The following is a 10,689-nucleotide window of genomic DNA, read 5'->3' on the forward strand; positions in this document are numbered from 1 at the left end:
AGGTAGGAGTTCCTTCTTTCTTTCTTTTTTTTTTAAATGCAGATTGATTTTATTTATTTTTTAAGTGTCAAAATCCCTTATAAAATATTAAAACATTTAAATCCATTATAAAGTCTCAGCAATTAAACCAACATGACACCAGCACAGAATTAATCAAGTAGATCAATGAAATAAAATGAGCATTCTACAAACAAATGTATATTTCTAACACCATAATGTATGATTAAATTGATATTTCAGATCACTGGTGAAAATAAGACATGTTCAACAAATAAGGTGCATGGACCACTATTACTTGAAATAAAAAAAAATATAGAACCCTATTTAACACATTATACAAAAAAAAATCAGGTGAATTAACAATCAATATGTAAACTCTAAGGAGTTTTAGGAGAAAATACAAAACAATATTTTCCTTACCCTCAAGTAACATATTCAAGTACAGAAACTATAAATTATATTAAACTTTTAAGACTATACAGTAATATACATATAAAAATGTTAAAGAACAGGTAATAGAATAGAATAGGAAAGTATTTGTAACAAATCTATAAAAGGGTTAATAGTTTTTTTTTTTTTTTTTTTTTTTTAGGGAAACAATTCTATAAACATTTAATCAAAAAATGGATAAAGAATACAAAAAAGTCATTTAAAGCTTTTTAAAAAATAATAGAAAAAGGTTTCCAAAACCTTGTTTTGAACTCAATATCTGATAGTTTACTTGCCTTTATTTTATTTAGTTTTTCTTTGACTGGGGGGGTGTCTTTGCCTTCCTATTATTTGTGAGACTCTTTTTTTTTGTTTGTTTCTGCTTCTTAATTTGGTCTGGTTTGATTTCCTGACATTGTGGTGTGAACTTCTATGGTAGGAGACCACTGTTTTTTCTTTTTGGATCTGCCTTTGATGATGTTAGATGTTGCCCCTTTCTGACCATAAGCAGTCTATTTGAGACTTCCAGGAATCTACTGTCTGTGGCTGTCTCCTTAAGCTGTTAATCTAGTCACTCTACACTCAGCGGGCCAATTTAGAGACACCACAGGGCGAGACAGAGTCCCTTCTGTGGGCAGGGTTATTGGGTCTTCTCACACTGTTGCTGCTCAAGGGAGTGGTCTGCCTGAACAAGATGGATGCTACCGTATGGGGAATGAGTCAGCACCTGGCAGGATATTCTCTTGGTTCTTTCCCAAAGCCTCCTTCCCCAGTCTCTCCTCAGGTGTCTCTAGCCTACTTTGCCCCTGCCTTTGCCAGAGTCCAGCATAAGAGGCTGCAAATAAAAATTTATATGTTGTTCCTTTAAATGGCTCTTTGCATCTCCAGCTGCCTGTCTCTGGCAGAGAGCAACCCTGTCGCTTTTTGCTGCTGGCTGTTATCTGTGTATTTTGTGGTCTCTGGTGCTGTAGTCTGGAGATCCCTGCTTATGGTTTAGATCCCGCTCTTCTCAGTGGAATCCAACTGGCCATTTCAATATCCTTCTTGTGCTGCTGCCCATGGGTGCTCCTCCTGCCTCATCAAGTCTCTACTGCACTCCTTACCAGTTCCATTGTGCTAAAGCTTATTCTCCTGTCTGTCTGAGGTAATAAGGCTTCTCTCTCACTATTATTCAGTTTTTTGGTCTAGGTGATTTCTCCGCAATTTAGTTGTAATTCCAGATGGCCCTGGGAGGTCAGTGTAACTTCCACTCACTTCTTTGTCATCTTGATTCTCCTCCCACAGAAACACTCTTAAGGCTTCATTAAATAATGTTTGGAACTAGCAAACGAAATCAGTATAGTTGGAGAATAAAAATCAACATATAAAAACCAGTTTTGTTTCTATACACTAAAAATAAACTATCTGAAAATGAAATTAGCAAAAACAATCAAATTTACAATACCATCAAAAAGAATAAAATAATTACAATAAACTCAAGAAAGTGAAATATTTGCACACTGGAATCCACAAAACATTAATAAAATAAATTAAATATATCATCCCATAAATATACAATGGAAAACTTAACTATGTTAATTGCTAAAATATCCATATTACATGAAGTGATCTACAGAGTCAATGCAACCGATCTCAATATTTCATTGGAATTTTTTTTACAGAAATAGAACAAACAAATCTAAAACTCATGTGGAACTACAAAGGACCCCAATTATCCACAATGATTTTGGGAAAAATAAAGAACAAAACTGGAGGCATCACACATCTTGATTTTTAAATATATTACAAAGTTACAGTAATTACAACAGTCTGGTACTGGCATAAAGACACACAATGGAAGAAAATAAAGAGCCCATAAATCAATTCATGCATATAAAGTGAACCAATGTTCCACAAGGGTGTCAATAATATACAATGGGGAAAGAATAATCTCTTCAATAAATGCTGCTGGGAAAAATATTTACATACAAAATAATTAAATTAGACCCTAACTTTATACCAGATATAAAAATCAACTTAAAATGAGTTAAAGACTTAAACATAAGATGTGTAAATATAAAGTTTCTGAACAAAAATATGGACGAAGTTTGATGATGTTGGTCTTGGTATTGATTCTTTGGATATGACATCAAAAGCACAGCAAGAAAACAAATAAATACATAAGTGAAACTACATCAAACTGAAAAGCTTATGCACAGCAAAGTGTGAAAAAAATATACTATAGAATTGAAGAAAATATTTGCAAACCATGTATCATGTAAGGCATTTCTATCTAAAATATATAAGAAACTTACAATTTCTTGCCATGTATGACAATATAGATATGTTTTTCTACAATCCTTCCATATATGACAACATAAATGAATCTTGAGGACATTACACTAAGTTAAATCAGCCAGAAAAAGACAAATGTTTCCACATGCATTAGGTATCTAAACAGTCAAACTCACACTATTTTTTGTAGTACCGATATGATGATAAAAATCCCTTGCTTTTTTTTGTCTGAAAAAGTTTTCATTTCACCATTAACTTTGAAATATATCTTTGATTGGAGTAGAATTCTAGGTTGATAGTTTTTTTTTTCTCTTTGTAATTTTGAAGATGTTAGCCTTTGAAACTTTCAGCTGGTCAAGATGGCAGTAGAGGTAGACACAGTACTTTCCTCCTTCCACAACCATGTCAAAATTACAACTAAATTAAAGAACAACCATCATTCAGAACAATCTTAAATCAAGCTGAATGAAAGTACTACAACTAGAGAATTAAAGAAGTCACATAAAGACTGGTAGGAGGGCCAGGGACACAAAATGGGCTGGTCCCACACTCACATGTGGCAGATAAAAATTGGGAGTGAGCTTTCGGTCAGGTGGCTCAGTTAGATGGAGTAATGTCCCACACACTAAAAGATTGGGGGTTCAATTCCAAGACAAGGTAGGTACCTAGGTTGTGGGTTTGATTTTCAGATGGGGCATGTAAGGGAGGCAACAAATTGATGTTTCTCCTTTTCACATTGATGTCTCTCTCTCTCTCTCTCTCTCTCTCTCTTTCCCCTCACCTGCTTCCTCTTTCCCTAAAATCTGTACACACATCTTGGGTGAGGATTTAAAAAAGTAGGAAGGCTATCTTGACTATGGAGTTTCCCACTGAGCAGCAAGGGGTCTTAGCCCCACACCAGGCCCCCAAGCCCAGGGTTGCAGTGCCAAAAAAATCACACCCCATAACGTTTGACTCCAAAAACCAGTGGAGATTGTGGCTGAGTGATACATGGGGCTTCTGGAGCCCCAGGAATCCTCTTTGAGGAGTGGCACATGAACTGTCTCTGACCTCCAATGTGGGGGCAGCAATTTGAAAGGCACCAAAAACATACAGGAAGATAGTAAGTTGTCCAGCATCAGGGAGAGGGCTAAGGAGCTGTTTTCTCCCAGACAGAAGTGCTAGAAGAGGTCGTTGTTTTTATGATGAGCCCTACCCCTCCAGAGTCAGCAAGTAGGCACCATATTTGACTCCCCATCAACCTGGCTTCCATTGCTTGCCCCACACTGGTGATTCCTTGAGACAATGCCCCACCAACTTGTGGACTTATCGAAGTTGTTTCCAGGGACTTTTTCAAACAAATGGCCTGTCTTAGCTCATGGTTCAGATTTTCCTAAAATCTCTCAAACAAGCAGCTTCTGGTCTCAGTGAGCTCCATACTATTCTCTAAGTGTCCCCTTGCCTGGCACTACCAACAGCTAGCTTTGGTTCACAGTGTTGCCTCACCAGTGCACCTACAAGCCCAGCATAAGTATCAGCCATCTTCAGGTCATTTTGTAGCTCATGTCAGATGGCCCCCACAGATGGTGGCTGACCTTGGCCTGCACCTTGGAAGACCCCAGAGCTAGCATACCCAACTTCAGACCATGATGAAGCACCACTTCCCAACTACCTCCACAATCAACACAGCAAAGAGGTGGACTCAGTGGTCACTAGAGCCCTGCTGAAATAAGTCCTGATCTGTGGTATAGGTCCTTACACTCTTGATTTTCCACAGTTGTTAGAGATCAGTAGTTAGTAGTCACAGCTACTCCAAGCAGCTAAATGGCCTGGGGGTGAATCCTTTTTACTGGTGTGCCAACATCAATCAAGTCTCAATTACTAGAGAATGCCAAAACCAGCCCACATGGGGCACATCTTAAGTACTCAGCTTGGTTGATTGGGGAGGCTGTGCCACTGGACCCTACAGGACACCTACTATATTAGACCACTCTACCAGACCTGGGAGAAGTAGCAGCTCCATCTAATACATAGAAACAAACACAAGGAGGCTGCCCAAATGAGAAGACAAAGAATCATGTCCCAAAAGAAAAATAATCCAGAAAAAGAACTGAACAAAATGGAGACAAGCAATCTCCTATGTGCAGAGTTCAAAACACTGGTTATAAGGATGCTCTGTAAAGTTAGTGAGAACTTCAACAGCATTAGAGAACAACCATAAATAAATGAAGGATACACACTAACTGAAATGAAGAATAATTTACAGGACATCTACAGTAGAGTAGATGAAGCCAAGAAGTAAGTCATTGATTAAAAATATAGGGAAGGAAAAAACACCCAATTATAACAGCAAAAAGAGAAAAGCATCTTAAAAAGTGAAGGTAGTACAAGGAACCTCTGAAACAACTTGAAACACACTAACATTTGCTTCATGGAGGTGTCAGAAGAAGAGAGAAAGTAAGAAATTGAAAACCAATTTAAAAAAATGATGACAGAAAACTTCCTTAACTTGGTGAAGGAAATGGATATACAATTCCAGGAAAGACAGAGAGTCCCTAATAAGATAAAGCCAAAGAGACTGACACCAAGACACATCATAATTAAAATGTAAAAGTTTAAAGAGAAAAGGAAATCTTAAAAGCAGCGAGAGAAAAGCAGTTAGTTACATACAAGGGAGTTCCTGTAAGACTGTTAGAAGCCTTCTAGGCCAGAGGGATTGGCAAGAAATACTCATAATAATGGAAAGCAAGGACCTACAATCAAGATTACTGTACCCAGCAAGGCTCTCATTTAGAATCAAAGGACAAATAAAGCTTTCCAGACAAGAAAAATTTAAAGAGTTTATTACCACCAAACCAGAATTATAGGAAGTGTTAAAAGTTCTTATTTAAGAAGAAGGAAAAAAAACAATAAAATGACAATAAATGCATATCTGTCAACAAGTAAATAAAAAAACAAAATAAATGAACAAGCAGAGCATAAACATACTCACAAATACAAAAACATTTTGACAGTTGCTAGATGAGAGGGTGTCTGGAGGGATGGGAGTAAAAGGTAAAGGGATTAAGAAGCACAAATTGGAGAATGTTAAGATGGCAGAGGAGTGAATGGGAGTCATGCTGACCTCCTCCTCCCAAGACCAAACTGGAATTGAGACTAAATAGTGGAGAAATCACCTGGAAAACAATGGAACGGTAGAGGGAGAGGAGCCTTGGAACCGCACACAGACAGTGGATTCAACTCTCACACATCCCAGTGGGTGAGAAGTGCAGAGGAGGCTCGAGAGGGTGGGCTGGGTGCCCAGGGGCACTAGCACCAGAGGGACATTGAAATGGCCAGTTGGATCCCCCTGAGAAGAACAGGGTCTGAACCATAAACAGGGACCCCTAGACTACAGCAGCTAAAACCAGGAAAACACAGACAAAACACAACCCCGAAAAGCTTAAGGGCGCTCTCTGCCAGAGACAGGTGACTGGGGATGCAAAGAGACATTTAAAGGGCCAATGCAAAAATTGCAGTGGCAGCCACCCTCCTTGATCTCTGGGCAGAGGCGGCAGCAGAGTGGGCTGGTGCCTGGGAAAAGATTGGTGAGGAAAACTTTGTGAAGAGAACTGAGATGGTGGCTGGCAGAGCACTGGTGATAACGCACCTCCCACTCTGCAGCTACCATCTCTCTCAGGCATAAAAGAATCAATTAACCTGCCTTTTATGCGCTCCGCACACAGCTTGTGCGTGTGTGAGCTGGGGGGCTAAGTGCAGACAAGTTGGAAGAAATAGAGGACCCCTGGCCAACGGGGTCACACAGCTGCATAGAGCCTTGAGGAGAGACTGGAGACAGAGGCGTTGGGGGAAAGAACGGGAGGAGTAACCAGGGAGTTCTGACTCCTTCCCTATTTCGTAGTCTCCATTTTGCACAGGCAGGGCATGCCCCTAAAGAGGCAGAAGCAGGTGTGTGGGAGCCAGAGGGCCTGAGAATACAACTCGGTCCACAGAAATAGTGGATCCCTGGCCAAAGGAGTCACAGAACTGCTCAGAGACCCTCGAGGAGAGACTGGAGACATAGGCATTGGAGAAAGAACAAGAGGGGTAACCGGGGAATCCCAACACCTTCTCCTTTCCATAGTCTCCATTGTGCTCTGACAAGCCACACTCCCAAAGAGCCAAAAGCTGAAAAGCACACAATAGACAGCCCCAAACCACTCAGTACAGGGGAACCCGCGCGCGCGCGCGCACACACACACGCGCCGAGTGGCCGGCGAGGGTTGGCGAGCCTGTCTGCAGACCCATGTGGGCTGGCAAGGGAGTGCACAGATTGGCGACGGCAGGCGTAAACTGGCCCACGCAGGCCTGCGAGTGCAGAGCGGTCGGCAGAAATAGTGGATCCTGGGTAGAAGGGGTCATAGAGCTGCCCAGAGACCCTGGAGAGAAACTGGAGACAGGATTAACCAGAAAGTCCTGGAGCTGACTTCCTCCCATTTCCATAGTCTCCACTTGGCAAGGGCAGGCAATCCCCCCAAAGAGCCAAAAGCAGGGAAAGCACACAATAGAAGCCCCTAAATTAAACAGTGTCAGGGTGCCTATGGGCAGGAGGCCAGACGAGTGCACAAGGTCCCTAATAAGTGCCTCTGGGCTGAGGCAAGCGCGGCTGACCCCAGGTAGGCAAGGGTTCCTGCCCGCTGGGGAGTGCGCTCAAGGAGCCGAAATGAGAGTGCAGAGTGATCCACAAAAATAGTGACTCTCTGGCCGAAGGGGTCACAGAGCTGCCCAAAGCAGAAGACAGACACAGACAGTAGACTCCTTGAAGGGTCAAACAAACGACTCGAGGTCATATAAGGTTAACAACTGACATCATCAGAGACAGGCCGAGAAAGAAAAGTAAAGAAAAAATAAATAAATGAAGAAATAAAAAACCGCGCCTACTACCATAAGAAGTTTAATCCACAAAATCAGTAAATCTAGAGGGATCAATTGAAGCAGAAGTGAAAATAAATAAATAAATAAATTAGTTAATTAATAGATTCTCACAAAAATGGGAAGAAAAAGAAGTTCCCCTCAAATGAGTGGAAAAGGGGACCCCCCACAGAGAGAGCTAAATGAAATAGAGGCAAGGGAACTATCAGACATTGAGTTCAAAACAATGGCTCTGAGGAAGCTCAAGGAGCTGAGGTAGCTCAAAGAGAACTATGAGAAACTGCAGAGAAACTATCAGGATCTTACAGAAAACTATATCAACATGGAAAAGGACAAAGAAACTATCAAGAAGACACAAGAGGATATGAAGAATACCATTTCTGAATTGAAGAACACAGTCGAAGGAATCCAAAGCAGGCTGGATGAAGCAGAGGATCGAATCAGAGAGATGGAGGATAAGGTAGAAAACAGCTCCCAGAAAGAACAAGAAATGGAAAAAAGACTTAAAAGAATGAAGAGGCATTTAGGGAAATGCAGGACAACCTGAAACGCAATAATGTCCGTATAATAGGGATACCAGAAGGAGAAGAAGAGGAGCAAGGGATACAGAACCTCCTTGAAAAAGTAATGATGGAAAATTTCTCCAATTTGAGAAAAGTTCTCACGATTCCAGGAGGCACAGAAGCACACATTAAAGGGTGACCCCCCAAGGAGGTCCACTCCAAGACACATCGTCATTAAAATGGCAACTATCAAAGACAAAGAGAGAATCCTCAAGGCAGCAAGGGAGAAGGAGAAAGTAACATACAAGGGGGCCCCGATACAACTAGGAGCTGACTTCTCAACAGAAACAATACAAGCCAGAAGAGAATGGAAACAAATGTTCCAATCATGAAAAGCAAGGGCCTACAACGAAGGCTGCTTTACCCAGTAGGATCTCAATTAAAATAGAAGGGGAAATAAGGAGTTTCCCAGACAAAAGAAGGCTAAAAGTATACATCTCCACCAAACCAGCACTCCAAGATATGCTACAGGGACTGGATTAAGAAGATGAAAGGAAAAGAGTGAGAAAGAGAAAAACACAGGTTCAAAGAGAAAAAATGAATAAGTTTCTATCAGTAATCAATCTCAATGTAAATGGACTAAATGTCCCAATCAAAAGACACAGGGTAGCTGAATGGAGATGAAAACATGACCCACACATATGCTGCCTACAAGAAACCCAACTCAGAGCAAAATACCTACACAGATTGAAAGTAAAGGGATGGAAAAAGATATTCTAAGCAAATGGGCATGAGAAGAAAGCAGGAGTAACAATACTTATATCAGACAAAGTAGATTTCAAAAAAAAAAAGAACATAAAAAGAGACCCAGAGGGCACTTTATAATACTTAATGGAAGACTCTATCAAGAAGACATAAACATTGTAAACTTATATGGTCCTAATAGAGGAGCCCCTAGTATATAAGGAAATTGTTGGATGATTTCAAAAAAGATATAGACAACAACACACTGATAGTAGGGGATTTCAACATCCCACTGTCAAAAATGGACACATCTTTCAAACAAAACATCAATAAGGATCTTGCGGAGCTTAAAGACACACTGAATCAAATAGACTTAACTGACATATATAGAACCTTACATCCCAAAGAAGCAAAATACACATTATTTTCAAATGCTCATGGAAGTTTTTCAAAGATAGACCACATGATAGGACACAAAGCAAGCCTCATCAAATTCAGGAATATTGAAATAATACCAAGCATTTTCTCAGACTACAAGGGTTTGAAACTGGAAATCAACCTCAAAGAGAAACTTCAGAAAGTTGCAAACTCATGGAGACTGAACAGTAGACTATTAAACAATGAATGGGTCAATAATGAGATGAGAAGAAATAAAAAAAAAATTTCTAGAAATAAATGAAAATGAACATACAACAGTCCAAAAGCTATGGGACACAGCAAAGACGGTCCTGGGAGGGAAGATCATAACAATAAAGGCCTAGCTATAAAAGATAGAAACATTTCAAATAAAAGACCTTACACTACAACTTCAAGAACTGGAGAAACAACAACAAATAAATCCCAAAGCAAGTAGAAGGAAGGAAATAGTTAAGATTAGAGCAGAACTGAATGACATAGATATGAAAAGAACAATTCAAAGAATCAACCAATCCAGAATCTGGATCTTTGAAAAGATAAATAAAATTGACAAGCTTTTAAGCAGACTCATCAAAAAAAAAAGGAGAATTCTCAAAAATAACATCAGAAATGAAAGAGGAGAAATAACATCTGATACCACAGAAATACAAAGGATTGCCAGAAACTACTATGAACAATTATATGCCAAGAAATTTGAATATCTTGTTCAAATGGACAAATGTTTAGAAAAGTATAATCTTCCAGCACTGAAGGAGGAAGAAACAGAAACCTTGAACGGACCGATAACAATTGGGGAAATTGAAGCAGTCATCAAGAAACTCTCGGCACACAAAAACCCAGGGCCGGATGGTTTCACAGGAGAATTGTACAAAACATTTAAGGAAGAGCTAACCCCTGTCCTTCCCAGACTATTCCAAAAAATCCAAGAGGAGGGAAGACTCCCAGACTCTTTCCATGAGGCCAGCATGACCCCAGTCCCAAAACCAGATAAAGACCCTACAAAGAAAGAAAACTACAGGCCAGTTTCACTGATGAACGTTGATGATAAAATCCTTAACAAAATATTGGTAAATCCCATCCAGCAATACATTCAAAAGATTTTCCACCATGATCAAGTGGAATTCATCCCAGGGATGCAGGGATAGTTCAATATACGCAAGTCAATTAACGTAATACTTCACATAAATAAAAGACAAAAACTACATGATCATCTCGATAGACACAGAAAAAGCATTCGATAAGGTACAGCACCCATTTATGATTAAAACACTCAGTCAAATGGGAATAAATGGGGCATTACTCAACGTCATAAGGGCCATATATGAAATACCTACTGCCAACATCATACTCAATGGGCAAAAACTGAAAGCTTTCCCACTAAGATCGGGAACAAGACAAGGATGTCTGCATTCAGCACTTCTTTTCAACATCT

This window comes from Pteronotus mesoamericanus, unplaced genomic scaffold, assembly GCF_021234165.1.
Source record: "Pteronotus mesoamericanus isolate MK-2021 breed Mesoamerican mustached bat unplaced genomic scaffold, CSHL_Meso_final scaffold_85, whole genome shotgun sequence".
NCBI classification, from domain to species: Eukaryota; Metazoa; Chordata; class Mammalia; order Chiroptera; family Mormoopidae; genus Pteronotus; species Pteronotus mesoamericanus.